This window comes from Phacochoerus africanus, chromosome 14 (genome assembly GCF_016906955.1).
Source record: "Phacochoerus africanus isolate WHEZ1 chromosome 14, ROS_Pafr_v1, whole genome shotgun sequence".
Classification (NCBI taxonomy): Eukaryota; Metazoa; Chordata; class Mammalia; order Artiodactyla; family Suidae; genus Phacochoerus; species Phacochoerus africanus.
Genome location: NC_062557.1, coordinates 19,639,008 through 19,658,647, shown reverse-complemented (window position 1 = coordinate 19,658,647; position 19,640 = coordinate 19,639,008). Strand labels below are relative to the sequence as shown.

General features: G+C 51.0%; 1 pseudogene; it reads right to left on the bottom strand.

Moving 5' to 3' along the window:
• Nucleotides 1-1,357: 1,357 nt before the first annotated feature.
• On the bottom strand, nucleotides 1,358-2,088 carry LOC125115070 (40S ribosomal protein S2-like; annotated as a pseudogene).
• Nucleotides 2,089-19,640: the final 17,552 nt, after the last annotated feature.

Sequence of the window (19,640 nt, the reverse complement as noted above, 5' to 3'; positions counted from 1 at the left end):
GGCTGTGGCGTAGGCCGGCAGCTGCAGCTCTGATTCGACCCCTAGCCTGGGAACCTCCATATGCCATGGGTGTGGCCCTAAAACAAACAAACAAATAAATAAAATGTTCCCGGAGGTTCTGGTAATAGCGGAGGTGAGCATTACTCCCATTTTATTGTTGTTGTTGTTGTTTTTTTAGGGCCACACCCATGGCATATGGAGGTTCCCTAGGCTAGGGGTCGAATCAGAGCTGTAGCCACCAACCTACGCCAGAGCCACAGCAACTCGGGATCTGAGCCGCGTCTGCGACCCACACCACAGCTCACGGCAACGCCGGATCCTTAACCCACTGAGCGAGGCCAGGGATGGAACCCACATCCTCATGGATACTAGTCAGGTCCATTACCACGGAGCCACAATGGGAACTCCCTCTCCCGTTTTAAGGAAGACAGTCTCTCCCTCTGCAGCGAAGGCTTTGGAGGCCCAAAGGCTTGGGGGAGAAAGAGCTCAGGCGGGGGGGAGGGGGGCAGGGGGGCGATGGGTCAGTGAAGGCCCCAGCTCTTAGGCCCCCTCCACAGACTGCTTCCCTTCTGGTTCAGGTCTGATCAAGGTCCGCTGATGTCATTTCCTCGCTTCTGGATTCGAAGTCTCTGTTCCAAGAGGTGGAGAGGATGGGGCTGTGGGAGGATGTGGGAGGTCAGGCATTTGGAGTTTGGTTTTGGAGCTCTGGCTGTTTTTGAAAGGATAGCCAGTGGCTTCTGGGAGAGCTCTCCGCAGGCTGTCTGTTTGGGTCAGGAGCTGGGCAGAGGCGTGGGGAGAAGGAGGGGGAGGCTGAGGACAGAGTGTCCCACCCCGGCTGGGTGGGCTTGAGGCCAGAGGTCCAGAGCATACCCTCAGGCTTCCACCCACGACTCCCAAGGCCTTGCATGTTTTGGAAGGAAGAGGCCTGCCGAAGGCCAGCGCCAAGTCAGTAGGCAGGAAAATCCTGGGCACGGAGCTCCCCTGAGCCCCCAGACATCACTGCATTAAGGGGGTAAATGGTAACGAACCCGACTCGTATCCACGAGGATGCGAGTTCGAGCCCTGGCCTCACTCTGTGGGTTAAGGATCTGGTGTTGCTGTGAGATGTGGTGTAGGTTGCAGACGTGGCTCCTGCGTTGCCTGTGGCTGGGGCAGAAAACAAAAGGGGGGGGGGCTTCTATGTGTGGGTGGGGGGAGCCAGAATATGTGTCATGGGAGTAAGTAGCATGCATCACCATCTTCTTTTTTTTTAACCAGCACTGTTCATTTTATTTTTCTCATGTAAAACCATGTGGTGGCCACAGCTGGAGCCTGAGTCCTCTGCGCGGAAACTCTGGTGGGTGTCCTCACAAGATAGTTAGTGGATTCCTGATAGGGAGACCTGGTGTACACTGTCTCTTTCCCAGAGATCAGGAGTAAGACAGCCGTTGGTCTTGGAAGTGGCATCAAAAGTGGCCTTGGCAAAGTTGCCCAAGGCGGCCGTGCAGGCGCTGGCAGAGGTGTAGCAGTCGTCAATTCTTGCCATCATCCGTAGTTTCTTGGGCACAGGGGCTGAGACCATGCCAGTACCCCTGGGGGCAGGGAAGAGGCACACGGGCACGGAGCCACAGCGGCCAGTCACCTTGCAAGAGCCGGTATGGGGCTTGCGGATCTTGCTCCGCCAGGAGCCTCGCCGCACAGGGATGACGGAGGGTTTGGCTAGAGTGGTGGCCCCCTGAATGGCAGTGGTTACCTCCTCAGAGCACGTGACGCCCAAACCGACGTGTCCTTTGTCATCTCCAATGGCAACAAATGCCTTGAACCTGGTCCGATGACCAGCATGGGTCTGCTTCCGCACAGGCATGCTCTTCAGACCCTCATCCTTGAGGGATGCCCCCAGGAAAAAGTCAGTGATCTCAGATTCCTTGGTGGGCAGAGAAAAGACCTCTCTTCCAGAGATTTGATTTTCATGTCTTTGACCGGGTGGCCCAGGGTGGTGTCAGGGAGCCACTCCTTGTCCTCGGCTTTGCCCCCTCAGGCTCTGTGGCCTCCCATTCCAGGGTCCCTGGGGCCTCCGGGCCCTGGAGCAGCACCAGGGTCACCCGCCATGTGGTGTTTTCGCGAAGAAGCCATCACCATCTTCCTTATCATCCCTCTGCTACAAATCTACTTCCTGGTCTATATGTGATCATCTCAAAATTCCACAGAAGGTGGTGGCTGCCTTGAGAGCCCTTCAGTGGTGGTTGGAAACCTCATCCCTTTCCACCCCAAGTCTTTCTCCCAGTTCAGACCATCTCAGTTGGTTTAGAAAGGAACGTAGGTTTATTGTGCCAGATGCGTTTTGGGGGGGCTTGCCTGCCCAGCTCTCATTCCAGCCTCTGTAGGAAATCCTGGGCTTACAGAGTGGCAATGTCGTGGGTCCCTGAGTCTCTGCTTGCTCCTCCCAGTGATTGGAGCAGGGTGGGCCCCTGGCCTAAAGCCAGGTGACTGTAGACTGGCTACTGTCCCAAGGCCTGGCCCGAGCCAGGAGCTAAGCCGATCAACTCCCTGTCTTGAATCTTAGCTGAGAAACAGAAGCTGGACCTGGTGGCAACTGGGATAGTAGCTGGTGGGGAATTCTGTGTCGTTGACGATGAAAAGCCAAAGCCTCTCGCAGACCAAAGTTAGAAGGGAGCTGGAGGAAGAGAGTTGGCAGAAAACTGGTTGGCAGAGAGAGAGAAGACAATGGCAGAGATGCCCAGAGGGAAACCGAGCACCCCCCCGCAGCCGCCCCAAGAAAGGGGCCAAATGCTGCCACCTTCTCTGCAGCTTTTCCATTTGCCTTCTGGTTCTAGACCTCTGACTACAAACATCCTTGTCACAAACTTCTCTTTCCTTGGGGTGACTTAAGTGATTGCTGTTCCTTGCAGATAAATGAGGCAGATCACAGTACAGGTCCATCTGTCCATGTCCACAGTACTGGGCATCTGGGAGCCCAGTGCCCTCCCTCCAGCATCCTTAAGATGGTGAGAGATCCTCTAAGGCTCCAAGCAGGACAAGGAATACATTTCTCATGCATGATTTATTTTATGCTTCTGGTGGCTTGGGGGTGATGCAGGTTTTGGGGTTCTGGTTGCGGAACTAAACACTGTGGGAAGATGAGGGTTGAACTTGAAAGAACCAGTTAAACAAGAGCCTCTGAGGTTGGGGGCTGAACCTGGCACCCCTGTGCAGCCTAAATGGGAGCTCGCTTGTCTCTCCATTGTCTTTCCTCTTGATCCTAAAAATCCTACTCATCTCTCTCTTTACAAGACCTACTCACCTTCTCACTGCTTCCAGACTCTGCCTGTCCCACATCCACCATCTTCATTCCATTCCAGAGTCTCTTTTTTTTTAAATGTCGCATCTATGGCATATGGAAATTCCCAGACTAGGGGTGGAATTGGAGTTGTAGCCGCCGGCCCACGCCACAACCACGGCAATGCTGGATCTGAGCCCCATCTCCGAACTACACCACAGCTCACTTGGCAGAGCTGGATCCTTAACCCACTCAGTGAGGCCAGGGATTGAACCCACATCCTCCATGATACCATTTTGGGTTCTTAACCCACTGAGCCCCAAGGGGAACTCCCATCCCAGATTCTTAAGGGAGCCACCTGCTTCCTCACCTCCCATGGATTCCTCAACCATCTTCCCATCATTCCATGGGAATGGATGTTATATCCATGGGTTTAGTGTGGCTGCAGATTTTGGTTGATTATTTTTTTAAGTTTACATATTTAGAATATTAAAATTAAAGTATAGTTGATTTATAATGTTGTGGCAATTTCTGCTGTACAGCAAAGTGACCCAGCCATATATATATATATTTTTTTCACATTATCCTCCATCATGTTCCATCATGAGTGACTAGATATGGTTCCCTGTGCTATAAGATAGGACCTTGTTTATCCACTTCAGATACAATAGTTTGTGTCTACTAACCCCAGACTCCCAGTCCATCCCACTCCCTCCCTTTCTCCCTCAGCAAGCACAGTCTGTCCTCCAAATTCATGAGTTTGTTTCTCTTCTGTAGAAATGTTCATTTATGTAGATTAGATTCCAGATATAAATAATGTCATATGGTATTTGTCTTTCTCTTTCTGACTTGCTTCACTTAGAATGAGAATCTTTAGTTGCATCCAGAGATTTTGGTTGATTTTGAAGTGCTCTTACTAGAGTCCTTGTCTTCTTGCCACTGGTTCTCGTCTTCATGCCCTCACCGCTCTCCTGCACGGAACCCTTTCTTGTCCTTTCGTCTATCAGCTTTTGGGCCCTTCCTCTTCCCTATCTCCTCGCTGGCTCCTGGTCTCCCTCATCCCTTTCCACTTTTTGTCTGCCAGCCTCTCATCTTCATTTCTCTTCTCCCTAAATCCTCCCTGTGGCTAAGCTCATCTGAGCCCATCTACTCTTGGCTTACACGGCAATATCTCCAGCCTAAACTTTCCCCTGAACCCGTTACATCTCATTTGGCTATTTCATCTCAATATCTTCCATTCACTCAGAGTCAACACATCCAATATTGAGCACCTTCTCTGTTCCCCAGCTTGCCTCATCTCCACATTCACCCTGCCAGCCCACCTTTTTTGGTTGTGCCCTTGGCATATGGAAGTTCCCAGGCTAGGAGTTGAATCTGAGTTGCAGCTGCAGTCTATGCCACAGCCACGGCAACATGGGATCTGAGCCACACCTTTGACTTAACACTGCAGCTTGTGGCAATGCCAGATCCTTAATCTACTGAGTGAAGCCAGGGATCGAACCCCCATCCTCATGGACACTATGTCAGGTTCTTAACCTGAGGAGCCACAGCGGGAACTCCCACATTTCCCTGTTTTTTATTTTTATTTATTTATTTTTGTCTCTTTGCCTTTTCTAGGGCCATACCTGTGGCATATGGAGGTTCCCAGGCCAGGGGTCCAATCGGAGCTGTAGCTGCCAACCTATGCCAGAGCCACAGCAACACCAGATCCGAGCCGTGTCTGCGACCTACACCACAGCTCATGGCAATGCCAGATCCTTAACTCACTGTGTGAGGCCAGGGATTGAACCCGCAACCTCATGGTTCCTAGTCGGATTTGTTTCCACTGTGCTGCAGCGGGAACTCCTCCCTGTTTTATTTGCTGTTGCCACTATGCACCTTTCTGCCTAAAACAGAAACCTGGAAATCAATGGAGACGCCTCCCTCTCCCTCGCCCTTCATGTCAACTTCGTCACCAAGTTGTGTAGCTTCTCTTCAGAAATCTCTTTAATGCCACCCCTGCTCTCCATGCCTGCCCATGCTGTCTTGGTTCATCATTTCTCCCTTGGATAATTGCTCCACATCCCAGCTGACTGTTCTACCTCTAGATAATTCCAGCCTCAATCCCTCCTCTCTGTGGCTGCCAGCATTCTCTTTCTAAAAACAAGTCAAGAATGCCATTTTCTGCCTAAAAGCTTCCAACGGTTTCCCATTGTCAATAGATCAAATTTTTTTTATTGTAGCACACAGGGCCTGTCATGGTCTATGCCGAGGTGATCTTGCCACCTGCCTCCCTCGCCGTTGCTCCTCTCACACACTTGGTCTGCCCTCCATGCCTCTTGCTGTCTTCAACCATGCTGCCTTTGCTTGCGCTCTGCCTTCTCACACACAAGTCTGCCATGGCCTGCATGCTTACATCCCCCGCAGGAGTCACACTGAAATCCTGATCCCCAAACTGACGTCTTTAGAGGTGGAGCGGTTAGAAGCTGACTGGGTCATGAGGACAGAGCCCTCATGATCAGATTAGTGGCCACAGGAGTTCCCGCTGTGGCATAACGGGGGGGGGGGCGCATCTCTGGAGCACCAGGACGCAGCCCCGCACAGTGCGTTCCTGCAGCTTCAATGTAGGTTGAAACTGTGGCTTGGATCTGATCCCTGGCCTGGAAACTCCATATGCTGCCAAAAAAGAGGAAGAAAAAAAAAAAAGAATAAAATGAGACGCCAGAAAGCTCCCTCGCCCCCTTTGCCATGGAGGGTCATGGTGAAAAGAGCTATTGATGAACCAGGAAGTGGGTCCTCACCAGAGACCGAATCTGCTGGCACTTTGGTGTTAGACTTCCCAGCCCCCCAGAACTGTGAGAAATACATTTCTATTTATAAAGCCACCTACCTGTTATATTTTGGTTATAGCGGCCTGGGTAGACCAAGACAAGGTCCTTGTCCCAGAGTGCTGGTCCTTCTGTCTGGCGCGATTCTGCTTGGTTGGAATTCAAGGTCCTGCTCTGCAAAACCTCCCCCCCAACTGTCAGTTAAATCGTTGCCCTCCCTAAATGCCCACCTTCTTTTGTCTTTAAAGAACACACATCACTTTATTTTGCAGCTATTTCTCTTCGTCTGCCTGCCTCGACTAGGTTGTAAGGACCTTGAGGCCAAGGATCACGTCCGATTCAAACAACGCCTGGCATCATCCGGCGTATATAGGTTTTCAGGGGACGTCTGTTATTGAAGGAAGGAATGAATGACTGAACAAATGAATGAGTGATTTTGGTCCATGTTTGGCCCTAGCCCTTTCTAATCTGTGGGTGTAAGCTGCCTTGGGGGTGGGGTGGGGAGCAGGGCATTGGGAATACATTTCTCAGTGCTGTTTATCGCCGTCTGCCTAGGGTGGTGCGGGGTTGTTGGATGAGAGCGTGGCTGGATCAGATGTACAAAAGGTGCTGGGTTAGGACTGAGTTGGTTTTCTTGGAATTGAAAAGCCCCAGATAAGCATTCCTCTCTCCATTTTACAGATGAGGCAACTGAACTTAGAAAGCTTGCCATACTCTTCCCAGCTACACGGTAGCATCAGATTTTCCAAGCGACGGGACGCCAGGATCTGTGGAACCCCTTTGGTTTTGAGTTGCTGACCGACCGGCACGGAGCCCTCAGCGCACACGGGATGAGAGTGATCTCAAGCCGAATTCGTATGGGTGTGTTGTTCCCTGCAGGCCTGACGTTCTCCTTAGGGTGTGGACTCCAGGAAGGGGTTCTCTGTGACAGGCCCAGGTTTAGGGTGGGGTGAGTGGGCACTTGCTACTGGCCCAAAATATAACAAGGCACCAAAAAACTCAGTAATCAAGAGAAATACAATTTAGGAGTTTCCATCGTGGCACACTGGTTAATGAATCTGACTAGGAACCATGAGGTTGCAGGTTTGATCCCTGGCCTTGCTCAGTGGGTTAAGGATCCGGCGTTGCTGTGAGCTGTGGTAGGTCGCAGACTCGGCTCGGATCCCACGTTGCTGTGGCTGTGACTGTGGCTGGCAGCTATAGCTCTGATTAGACCCCTAGCCTGGGGAGCTCCATATGCCTCGGGAGGGGCCCTAGAAAAGGCAAAAAGACAAAAAAAAAGAGAGAGAGAGAGAGAAATACAATTTAATACTATACACACACACTATGTATGTTATTTATATAAATATATAATATATATTATTATTATTTTAAATCAGTAAACTACAGCCCATGGGCTGGCTGCCTGCCTTTTCTTTTTCTTTTTATGGCCGTACCCATGGCACGTGGAAGTTCCCAGGCCAGGGATTGAATCTTTTCCGAAAATAAGGCAAATACCAGATCCTTAACCCACTGTGCTGGGCAGGGGATAGAACCTGAGCCTCCACAGCGGTGACCCAAACCACTGCAGTTGAATTCTTAACCCACTGTTAAGAATTTCCATGGCGGAAATGCCTGCCTGCTTTTTAAAATAACGTTTTGTTGGCACCAGGACTGGGATTAGGGTGAGGTGGATGAGGCAGTGGCCTAAGTGCAAGGTTGGATCTTGTCTTTATTCTGCATTCATTTTGATTAAAAATACTGCATTAAAATTTTATCTATCTGGATTTCTGAGTTTGGGGGCACCCCCTTATATTTTGTGCCCCAGGCAAGTACTTCACTGATCTTCCAGGGTTTCCACCAATATCCTGGAGACCCTGAGTCCCAAGACGGGCAGCTGTAGGTCGCGGCCAGCACTGCCGGGGCTCACTTCCTCTAGGTCCCCTGCTGTCCACAGTGCCCGTCAGCCTGTATGAAAGAGCTGCAGATCTGGACATTTTCTGTCCTATGCAAATTGTGGCATGAGGTTTTGCTTTGGATTTCTTAGGAAGTTAGGTCTTCCCCCTGCCCACTGGCATTTGTCGAACAGCTCCCTTCTGCCAACCACTGGGGGTAACAGAATTGGGATTCTATTTTTTTTTTTTCTTTCCTTTTTTGGCTACCCCTCCGCATTTGGAGTTCCCAGGCCAGGGATGGAACCCATGCCGGAGCTGCGACCTATACCACAGGTGTGGCAATGCTGGGTCTTTAACCCACTGCACCGGGCCAGGGATGCTGCTGCAGAGTCAAAGTCATTCTCATTGCGCCATTGCAGGAACTCTGAGAACTGGGCTTCTAAATGCCTGCTAGACCTGCCCTCCCCTCTAGCCCCCTCTGCCCTGCCTTCTTTGCCCTGTCCTCTCTTTTGACTGGTCCCCTGCCTCTAGACTCACCCTTTGCACCCCAGCTTCCCCAGCAGCACCAGGGTCAAAGTACACATCTCACTTCAGTGATCCCCAGCTAAACTGTCCAGTGCCTTGGGAATAAGTCTCAACACAACAAGCCCCCTTCCTGAGCCAGCCTGGCCCCTGAATCCCACCAGACTCCTCAGGATGTGGCTACGTGTATGTTCCCTTCTTTCCTGCTTCTCTGCCTTTGCCCATATGGTTCCTTCCCCTTGGATGCTCTGTCCCCTGAACCAGCCCAAGGGTCTTCTCTTTCCTCTGCCCACCTCCCATTCATTCCTCTGCAACATGGTTATTTACTTACACGTGAACCCTGTCCCTGGGTCCAGCCCCACACCCTCAGTACAGGTCCTGGCACAAAACAGGCTCTGACCGCACCAACGAATGTGTGAATGGAGCGGGCATCATCTTGTTTGCCACATAGCAAGATTTTGAGCAGAGCCCTCAAAATCTTCGTTCTAGAGCTTGGAGCATCTGATTTGGAAGTTAGGGGGTTCCTGGTGCCCCAGCATCAGGGAGGACGCATGAGAAGACACTTTGGAAGAGCTGGACCACTCCAGGGGAGGAAATGCAAACGAAATTGAATTAATTAGCCTTTGGATTGAACTCTGCTTCTTGAGTGTGCTAAGTCTGATTAAACAACCAACCAAAAAGATAGTCACTTAGCTACTTTTTTTTTTTTTTGTAAGAGAAAAGAGAGGAAAAAAAAAAAAGATGCTGATTTAAGATGCGGCCCAGGGCTGGGGGCCCGGGGGAGACCTGGTGAAGGCTCCTGTTGTTCGGGGTCGGAGGTCACAGGAGCAGCCGCTGCCTGGGGATCAAGCTCAAGGTTCTGGAGTGATGGAAAAACCTGGCCTGACGCTTTTCCTCAGCGGACCCTTAACTCGCTAACAGGAGCCAGCTGAGCGAACACAAACAGAGGCGCTGTGGCGGCACAGATCCCAGCTTCCTCTGAAATTTCCAGGCCTCTTTTTTCCTGTCGGATTCCAGACAGATGAAATTTTCCTGGCCCCAGCCCTGTTCCTGGCAGCATCTCCCCTCTGAATCACCATAAATCAGGGCTGGGGGCGAGCAATGGGATTTTCCTGATTGACAAGCTGCTACCCTGGTAAAATGAGGGCTCCGTTTCCTAGGCTAAAAATAGCATTGGGGTACTGGCCTGAGCCCTCCCATCCCAAAGCCCTGTTGGTATTTGCTTTGGATTTTAAATATTCATATCTGTCTGTGATTATGATTTCATCGGGAAGGGCTCTGGACGTGCAGATGTGAGCCGCTGGGGGCCGAGGTGGTCGTAAGTGACACCATTGTTCAAGAGATCACTTGGGGGGGGGGCTGCACATTCCTCAGAGCCTCCATCATCCACGGAGCCCCCAATTAATTTCAATACAAACACCGGATCTGGCCTCCCCGCGCCTTTGCAGCCATAACACATGAGGTCATGCCGTTTTTTGGTTAACAGGAGGAGTTGGTGGGGGGCTGGGGCGGGGGGGGGGGGGGGGATCAAGCTCGTTGTCAGGGGCAGGGGGGTGCTTCCAAGACTCTGGGGGTATCTGTCCTGTTTGGCTCAGGCTGGGCTGTTTACACCCCGTCCACCTGCACACCCGAACTCTCTCCCCTTCCTTCTCTCAGAAGCTCTGAAATCTTATTCTTTCTCTTTCTTTTCTTGGCCCTTCCAGCTTCATCACGGCCACCCCATTGCCTGACCCTCTGGGCCCTTGCACACACAGCCTCATCCACCTGGAGGACTTTTACCCCTTCATGTGGCTTTTTTTTTTTTTTTTTTTTTGGCTACCCCGTTGCATATGGAGTTACCAGGCCAGGGATCAAATCTGAGCTGCAGTTGAGACTTATGCTGGAGCTGCAGCAATGCCAGATCCTTTAACCCATTGTGCCCAGCCGGGGATTGCACGTCTATCCTGGTGCTGCAGAGACACCTCCCATCCTGCTGTGCCACAGTGGGAACTCCAGGCTCCTTGTTCTTGAAGATTTCATTGCAAGAGTTACTTCCTCCAGGAAGCCTTCCCCATCAGTCCATTCAGAGTTAAGTGCCACTCTCCCCTCTATTCCTAGAGCTCATTCACTGATTCTCAAACATGAGCCTGGAGGGTTTGTTAAAATACAGATTGCTAGGTCCATCCTCAGTTTCTGAATCAACAGGTCTGGACCAAGACCTGCAAGTGTGCATTTTATTCTTCCTTTTTTTTTTGGATGGGCAAGAAGTTGTTCGTTTTGTTTTGTTTTGTTTTGGTCTTTTTAGGGCTATACCAGCAGCATATGGAAGTTCCCAGGCTAGGGGTTGAGTCAGAGCTGTAGCCGCTGGCCTATACCCACAGCCACAGCAACACCAGATCCGAGCTGCATCTGTGACTTACGACACAGCTCAGGGCAACGTTGGATCCTTAACCCACTGAGCCAGGCCAGGGATTGAACCTGCATCCTCGTGGATACTAGTCAGGTTCATTTCTTCTGAGTCACGACAGGAACTCCAGAAGCAGGTTTATTAATATAGGATGCTTGTGACAGATACAAGTGGACAGGCGAGGGGACCTGCCACACATTCGCATTTCTAAGAAGACTATAAGAGATGCTGATGCTGCCATGGCCCCAGGCAAGCACCTCCAGTGATAGAACTTATCCTCCTGGGTTGCTATCCCCTGCTTGTAGTTTCCTTCTGCTGGGGGGACTGGGACAGTCTTTTTCAGCTCTGCATCCCAATGCACAGTGAAGTTGCCCACTGGAGATTTGTTGATGGAATGAATTGTAGATGCAGAACCAATCTGCTGCTCACAGAGCTCAGCGGAGGGGAAGAGGGCAGCAGAGAGAGCCAGTCCTTTAAGGACCTGGCTGCTCTTGTGCAAAGGGTGTGCTACGGGCAGGAGGCCTGGTTCTCTGAGGTTTTCCAGGTCATGAGTGGGGGTCACTCCCCACTTTCCGCGGGTCTCCCAGAAAGCCTGAAACAAGAGGGTCACGGATTCAGCTGCCAGCCAGAGATGGCAGAGGAGGAATGGGAGTCAGGGTTTCAAGCTGATTTTCCCACTTCGAGCCCAGGGGGAATGCCCAGATGATGAAAGGACCCGGAGACCCTGTCCCTCCCTCGAGCACAGTCTGGATGACAGCTGCCTTTCCTGCCACCTCATGCTCTGCCACACGGCCGCGTGAGGGCTCAGCCCCCCTGCCCTAAACTCTGAGGACATATCCTGTGCCTTAATCACCTTCCTCCTCCACACTTAGACCTGCGTTTCCTCTAGTTTCCTCAAGGCACCGTGTCTTCCATTGCTCACACCTTTGCTGGTGCTCTCACCCCTGCTCAGCACTCCCCTTGTTCCTTCTTTGTGGGTTGACATCCAAGGCAGCCATTCAAGGCCGAGTCCAGATGTGCCACCTTTGTGCAGGTCAGAGGTTTAGTGCCTCCCCTGGGCTCCCAAATGGCCTGTTATATTGGTTCACATGGGTTTGTTCCTGCCCCGGATGGGGCATTTGTTTCTCCTCCTCTGTTCTCCCACCTTTAGCATCCTTCCTGGTTTACAGTGGGTGCTCAGGAGTTCCCCTTGTGGCTCAGGGGGTAACAAACCCAACTAGTATCCATGAGCACACCGGTTCGATCCCTGGCCTTGCTCGGTTGGTTAAGGATCTGGCATTGCTGTGAGCTGTGGTGTAGGTCTCAGACTTGGCTCGGAATCTGAATTGCTGTGGCTGTGCAGCTCTGACTTGACGTTCAGCTTGGGAGCCTCTATATGCTGCAGGTGTGGCTAAGAAGAAAATAATAATAATAATAATAATAAAGTGGGTGCTCAGTCAGGGCAGTTTGAACTGGGTTGTACCGGCTCATCTCAGAGAACGTGTTGGTGAGGGGGATCAGCCTGGGGCCTCGCTGATTCTTTGACCGGCAGGGCTGCTTGGCTGAGCAAGGGGTCTCCCTTCCCCCAACTCCCCACTCCAGGGAGCGGAGGCTTGTCCCTGTCTAGCCACACATGCGCTCGGCAGAAAGGGACAACAGATTGGTGTGGAACTGAGTAGTGCCCAGAGACTCCCACGTCCAAGAGCAGAGAGTTCAAAGCCCAGTTCTGCTTCTTCCCACCTGTGGCAACTTGAGCAAGTTACTTATTTTGTTTTATTATCATTTTTTCAATCTTTTTAAGACCGTACCTGCGGTATATGGAGGTTCCCAGGCTAGGGGTTGAAGCCAGATCCAAGCCATGTCTGTGACCCAGACCACAGCTCACGGCAACGCTGGATCCTTAATTCACTGAGCGAGGCCAGGGATCAAACCTGCATCCTCGTGGGTAGTAGTCAAATTTGTTTCTGGGGAGTCCCGATGGGAGCAAGTTATTTTTGTTGTTGAGTCTCAGTTTCTTCTTCTGTAAAATGGGAATCACGACCCTCGCTTCTAAGTCTGAAGTAAGGAATAAAGAAGATAGCGTGTGTTTCAGGTACAGGCCTTGGCATGGCTGCCTCCTCCTCACCACCAGAGCTTCAGAACAGGGACCTTAAACTTTGTAAGTCCCAGATCCCGTCTTTAATTTTCTTATGGTCACAGAGGACAGCAGGCTGAGAAGGGCTGGAAGCAAGCTGTTTCACCCAGGTTGATTTCAGCTGGAAAACCCAGGCCTTAGACAGGAGGCAGGAAAAATTATTAAAGGATTAAATCCAGAATAATCCTATAAGCCCCAGGAGGCTCAGAAAGCAATAAGCCACAGACTTAAAATCTGATCTGTGAAAGTCACGGGGGCGGAATCAGCATCCGAAGGCTGGGAGTGGGTTTCAAGTGTATAACACCATTAGATTTTTTCTAAGAGGTGGCTTCATTTTTACCACTCTGATGTTTTATTTTTTTTTCTTCCTCTTGTCATGGTTTTTAATAACAATGAGCAATCTGCAGGCGTGAGGGAACTTTAGCTAAAATTCCATAAAAATAAAAATTTAATTAAAACACACCAGTCATGAAATTCCATCCTTGTAAAGTGAGAGGTCTTGGGACCGCCCTGAGCAGATCTTGCTCCCTGGGGCCGAGGGTTCACACTGGCTCCTCCTTGGGGCCTGATAGATGACACGTAGCCTGGACACGCGTGGTGCCAGCTGAGCGAGGAGGCGTCTTCCGGCTCCTCCTCCATAGCTCTCTTCTGGATGAAGAAGGTCCCCAGTGTCCTGCCCAGAAAGGCCAGGAAGGCCACAGGGCTGGAGTGGGGCGTGGGGGCCGGAGGGGGGGGGTGTTACGGGACTGGACGTGGCCCCGTGTGTGGGCTTTGGGACAGACCAAGCACCCTGAGCTTTGGGGGTAGAAAGTGCACTTTTCATATTTTCCCAGGCAGCGAGGAGAGCTCAGATCTGGAGCTGGGGAGTCTTTAGGTTCTAGTCCTAGTGATGTTACAACTAGCTGGACAACTCCAGCAACTCACTTCCTGGTGGGCCTCAGTTTCCCCATCTGTAAAATGCGTCGATGAGCCTAGATCCAGAGATTTTCCAAAATGTCCATTGAGGAGACAAAGATTTCACAGTATCTTCCCTTAGGGTCTCTCTGGGGTCTTTGAGGGTCAAGGCTTCCTCCCCTCCTCCTTTTGTCTGTTTCACCCTTTGGGTTTTCAGGTCAGATTTTGTTTGAACAAAGGGTGCTGAGGCTGAAAATGTTTGAAAACCTCTTGGAACTCTGGGTTGGAGCCGTGTGCGATCTGCCCCGAAGCACCTGACTCCGGCTTGGGGCGGGCAGCGTCTTCCTCCCTCCTGTACTGGTGTGTGAGGCTCGCCCTCCCCGCTTCCATCACTTTCTTCTCTTTTGTCCCATTTTCTGAGTCACAGAACTCTCTGAGAAAGGGATGAAACCTACCAATCTTCTCTCCAGAAAAATACACATAGAAAAAAATATATACACCCTATGGAAATACAACCGTTTTAGCATTCAAATTCCTCTTGGGAAAGAAAGTGCCTTCCCTTGGGAAAAGGATGTGAAGGGGCAATAGGCCCCAGAGCAGGGTGTGAAAAGTGGGAGCAGAACAAAGGGATGATGACGTTGTGCCTAGAAGAAAATGGTTCTGGGGAGTTCCCACTGTGGCTCAGTGGGTTAAGAACCTGACTAGTATCCATGAGGATGTGGGTTTGACCCCTGGCCTTGCTCAATGGGTTAAGGATCTGATGTTGTTAGGAGTTCCTGTGGTGGCTCCGCAGTAAGGAACTCGACTAGTATCCACAAGGACACGGGTTGGATCCCTGGCTTCGATCAGTGGGTTAAGGATCAGGCCATTGACCGGAGCTGTGGTGTAGGTTGCAGATTCAGCTTGGATCTGGCATTGCTGTGGCTGTGGCTGGCAGCTGCATCTCCTATTCAACCCCTAGCCTGGGAACTTCCATATGCATAAAAAAAAAAAGCTACTGTTTTCAGAGAGGCTCACTGCCTTGAGGTACTGAATTCTTTCTGCTCTGGGTTGTCTCAGACTGGAAATCAGCCTCCTCCCTGACATCAATACCAGTGCTTTGTAGGAGTTCGCTAGTGGGTTAAGGATCCGGGGCTGTCACTGCCGTGGCTCAGGTGGCTGCTGTGGTGCAGGCTCAATCCCTGGCCCGAAACTTCCTCATGCTTTGGGTACGGCAAAAAATAAAAACAAAACCCCAAAATCTCCCAAACCCCCATCCCAAACAAACAAACAAACCAAGAATGAGTTGCAGACTTGGCCAAAGGGTTGAGGACCAGCAAGGAAGAGCAGATGGAAACCCTTCCTGTATTCAGACTTTTGGTAGCAAATGATTAAACCTCAAGTCACATTACTTCAGGAAGAAAAAAAAAAAAAAAGAGCCAGGAAAAATGAAATGTGTCCCTAGTTGGGAAGTGGACAGTGGAGCTACGGTCCCGCTGAGTTGTACAGCTCGAGGGGACACTGCTCACATTGTGGCAGCTCAAAGGAATCCAGGGACTTGGAGGACACCATCCTTCTTGTCCCCTGTCTCTCTGGGCATCTTTTGGTCTTGGGTTCATTCTCTTTCCTGTTGAACGGCCTCTTCCACACAGTTGGAAAGATGGTCCCAAAAGCCTCAAACCAGCTCAGTCATCCCGGTCTCGGGTCAGGGCCCCTTAATTGGATTGGGCCAGGCCTGGGTCAGGTACTTGCCCCGGTGGCTGGTGGGCTGGGATATTGTGTATGGCAACACTTTCAGAAACATGGAGTTGGGGAAAAGTGGTTCTCTCTCTTTCCTGGATGGGGAAAAAGACCCTAGGCAGATGAAAGACAAACACACAAAGCATGCACAAACACCATCAAAACAAAACGAATGCTGGAGTTCTCACTGTGGCTCAGCAGGTTAAGAACCAGACATAGTATCCCTGAGGATGTGGGTTTGATCCCTGCCCTTGCTCAGTGGGTTAAGGATCCGGCATTGCTGGCGAGCTGCAGTGTAGGTGGCAGATTCGGCTCAGGTCCAGGTTTGCTGTGGCTGCAGCGTAGGTCATCAGTGGCAGCTCCAATTTGACCCCCAACCCCAGGAAATTCCATATGCCTCGAGTGCGGCTGTAAAAAGAAAAACCAAACCAAACCAAACCCTAAAACCACAAAACGAATGTCTATCTCACTTTGCTTCCTCTTGAATCGTTAGCCCAGTTTGCAATACACTTGTGTATGCGTGACGTTCTGTGTGTACTGAAGTCACAGAGAGGGGCTGATTTGCACATCCAGCTCAATCCTGGGTAGAACCGGGGCAGTATCTGCAGGGTGATGAGATGCTCAACCAATCTGGAAGACCACAGAGTCAGCGATAAACCGGACAGTGGTTAGCTAGATCCCAGAATCCCTGTTGGGGCCAGGAGGGTGCGTGTAGGATGCGGTAGGCACTGACTTGATTGCAACACGAAGGGTCGGGGGGTCCCACTGGACGTCCGGATCACACACACAGTATCTCAGACCATCCTGAGGGCTCGGGATCCCCTGAGACCCAGCCAGGGGAGAGCTCCCATCTGGACCCTGCTCCTCCACACCTAGTGGCGCATTTCCTCTCGTGCAGCAGATTCCAAGGCTGAGGCCCCAACCCCAGCACTTGGCCCCGTCTAAGTCCGCTCTGATGGACGCCTACACTTCCATGGGAATTTTCTGGACCGTTCTCAAAGCTACTGGACAAAGCTCTCTCCCGCATTTGTACCCGTCTCCCTCCCCCTCAGGATGATGGCAATCCCAAGAGGCAAAAAGCCCTGCTATTCTCAGCCCTCCCGTCCCTACTGCTGAAAACCTGCCTTCCTTGATGACATCACCTCTGGCACACGGGCCTCTGCTCAAATGAGCAGCTGTGGGTCACCCGCTGCAGGCGGCTCCTAGCAGGGGATCTGCCATGACTTGGTCCTGGGCCTCAGCTGCTATGGGATTTACTGCTACCTGCTTTTTTTGGATCTGACAAAAGCAGAAAGGGTTGGAGAAAGGATTTTGAGTTTGTCCCAAGGAAATAATTCAAAAGAAGAGAAACGCTGCACACAGGAGGTTGTCCATTAGTACAAGCAGTGACATCAACCAGCAAATCTTAAAAGTCCGGTCATGCGAATAACTAATACTTGCCCTGCAGGTCGCATGACTCCACCTGTCCCTCTCAATTATGAGGGAGGTGCCTGGTTATACCACTTGCCTCAAACAAGTTTGTGCTGTGAACGGTGCCAGACCAGCCATATACGTGCTCCCATCAAATCCTTGCCAAACCCCATAAAATGGATGTCTTTTCAAAGATGAGGACCCTGGAGTTCCCATTTTGGCTCAGTGGTAACAACCCCAACTAGTATTCACATGGACATAGGTTCAATCCCTGGCCTTGCTCAGTGGGTTAAGGATCCGGCATTGCCGTGGGCTGGGGTGTAGTTCGCAGATGCGGCTTGGACCCCATGTTGCTGTGGCCGTGGCTGTGGCCGTGGCCAGCAGCTGTACCTCTGGTTCGACCACTAGCCTGGGAATTCCCATATGCTGCAGGTGCAACCCTAAAAAGCAAGACAAAAAAACAAAAAAACAAAAAAAAAAGAGGAAACTGAAGCTCAGAGTGGGTAAGTTATTTCCCCAAAGCCATGGATATACTTTTATATCGTGTCTGATTATTACCACTTGTCTGCTGAGTGTCGCCCCCCCCCTGCCGGGGGCGGCGGTGCTGATGAACTTGAAACCAGGGCATGTGACTCTCCTCTCTGGCACCATCGTACCTAGTCAGTGCCCAAGAAGCCCTGGATATTGTGAAAGAGCAGCAACTGTCTGTGATTCGCAGCTGTTTTTGTAGCATATCCTGGAGTCTTGCACTCGCTCTGGGCCAAGTCTTGACTTTCTGGTTGGCTACAAGGGCTGTGGGTAGGGGCTGGGGGCAAAAGGCAGCAAAGCGGAGCTGATCTGGCCCTCCCATTCTCCAGCCCTGTGCTGAGCTCACCCAGCAGCCTGCACAGACCCCGACCACAGCGCTTACCGTTATGATATGTGCGAGGTTTGTCTGTTTCCCTAAACAGCTCTCTGAGGACAATGACCAGGTGCACACATTTGACTCAGTTCTGGCCCTGTCTACCTGGAGATAACATCAGATCCCACAGTCAAGGGCTCAGTCCAATGTCGCTCACTGCTCCACTCCAGATGCCAGTCATAAGTCCCACTTGTCACCTGTAGATGGCTGGCTGGCCATAGAATGGAGGCTCTGGGAGTTCCCATCATGGCTCAATGGTTAACAACCTGACTAGTATCCATGAGAACGCAGGTTCAATCCCTGGCCTTGGTCAGTGGTTAAGGATCCAGCATTGCCATGAGCTGCGGTGTAGGTTGCAGGTGTGGCTCGGATCTGGCATTGCTGTGGCTGTGGCATAAACCGGCAGCTGCAAGTCTGATTTGCCTCCTAGCCTGGGAACCTCCATGTGTCGCAGGTATGGCCCTAAAAAGAAAAAAGACAAAAAAAAAAAAAAGAATGGAGGTTCCAATAATCCCTTCTTGGGTTTTTGATTTGCTGCAGCGGCTCAGAGGACTCAGAGAAACATTCTACTTACTCAATTACTGGCTTATAATAAGAGGATATAACTCAAGAACAAATGGACACGATGCCCAGGGCTGGGTGTGGGGAAACGCATAGAGCTTCCACGGTCTCCAAGTGTGGCCCGACTCTCCGTGACTCTCCATGTGTTCACCAACCCAGAAACTCTCCAAACCCTGTCCTTTTGGGGGTTTCTGGCAGCTTCATACATAGACATGACTGGTTACATCATTGGCCTTTGGGGATTGAACTCAATCTCCACCATCTCTCCTTTCCAGAGGGCAGGGGAAGTGGGGCTGAAAGTTCCAGCTCTCCAATCACAGGATGGTTTCCTCTGTGGACCAGCCCCCATCCTTAGGTGACCCACAAACTTTTCAAGAATCACTTCATTAACATAACAAAAGGCACACAGATCACTCTCCTCTCTTAGGAAATTCCAAGGGTTTTTAAGAGCTCCTTGCCAAGAAATAGACAAAGACCAAATACATATTTCTTCTTATAAATCATACTATCACACCACATCATAGCATCATCATTGGCCTTAAGGCTTCTGTGGCCACAGCACCTGGACCAGGGCCTGGCACAGGCTGGGCATCTTATAAATGACCTTTGACTAGGTGAGTTAATGAACTGGAGAAGTGTGGGTAGGAGGAAGGATGGGGACAGGACCAGGGCTTAGAAGGTGTCATGGCCTCTGTGCTGGTCCGTTTTCCTGCAGTAATGCTTCATGACAAGGCATCCCCAAACACTAGCTCACAACTGAAACTGATAGTACTTTATGACTCGAACCCAGCCTAAACCCAGACTGGGACTTGAACCCAATTCTTTTTTTTTTTTCTTCTGCTTTTTAGGACCAAACTGGAGGCATATGGAGGTTCCCAGGCTAGGGGTCTAATTGGAGCTACAGCTGCTGGGCTACACCACAGCCACAGCAACACAGGATCCGAGCCGCCTCTGTGACCTACACCACAGCTCACAGCAATGCCGGATCCCCGACCCAGTGAGTGAGGCCAGGTATTGAACCCACAACCTCATGGTTCCTAGTTGGATTCATTTCTGCTGTGCCACCATGGGAACTCCCCGAACCCACAGTTTTTAAATTAGAATCACTCCCCCAGTATCTGGACTTACTGAGGTTCAGGTTCTTTGCTCCTCTGAGCAGAAGGAATTCATCACCGAGAGACAAGGTGATAGGCAAGA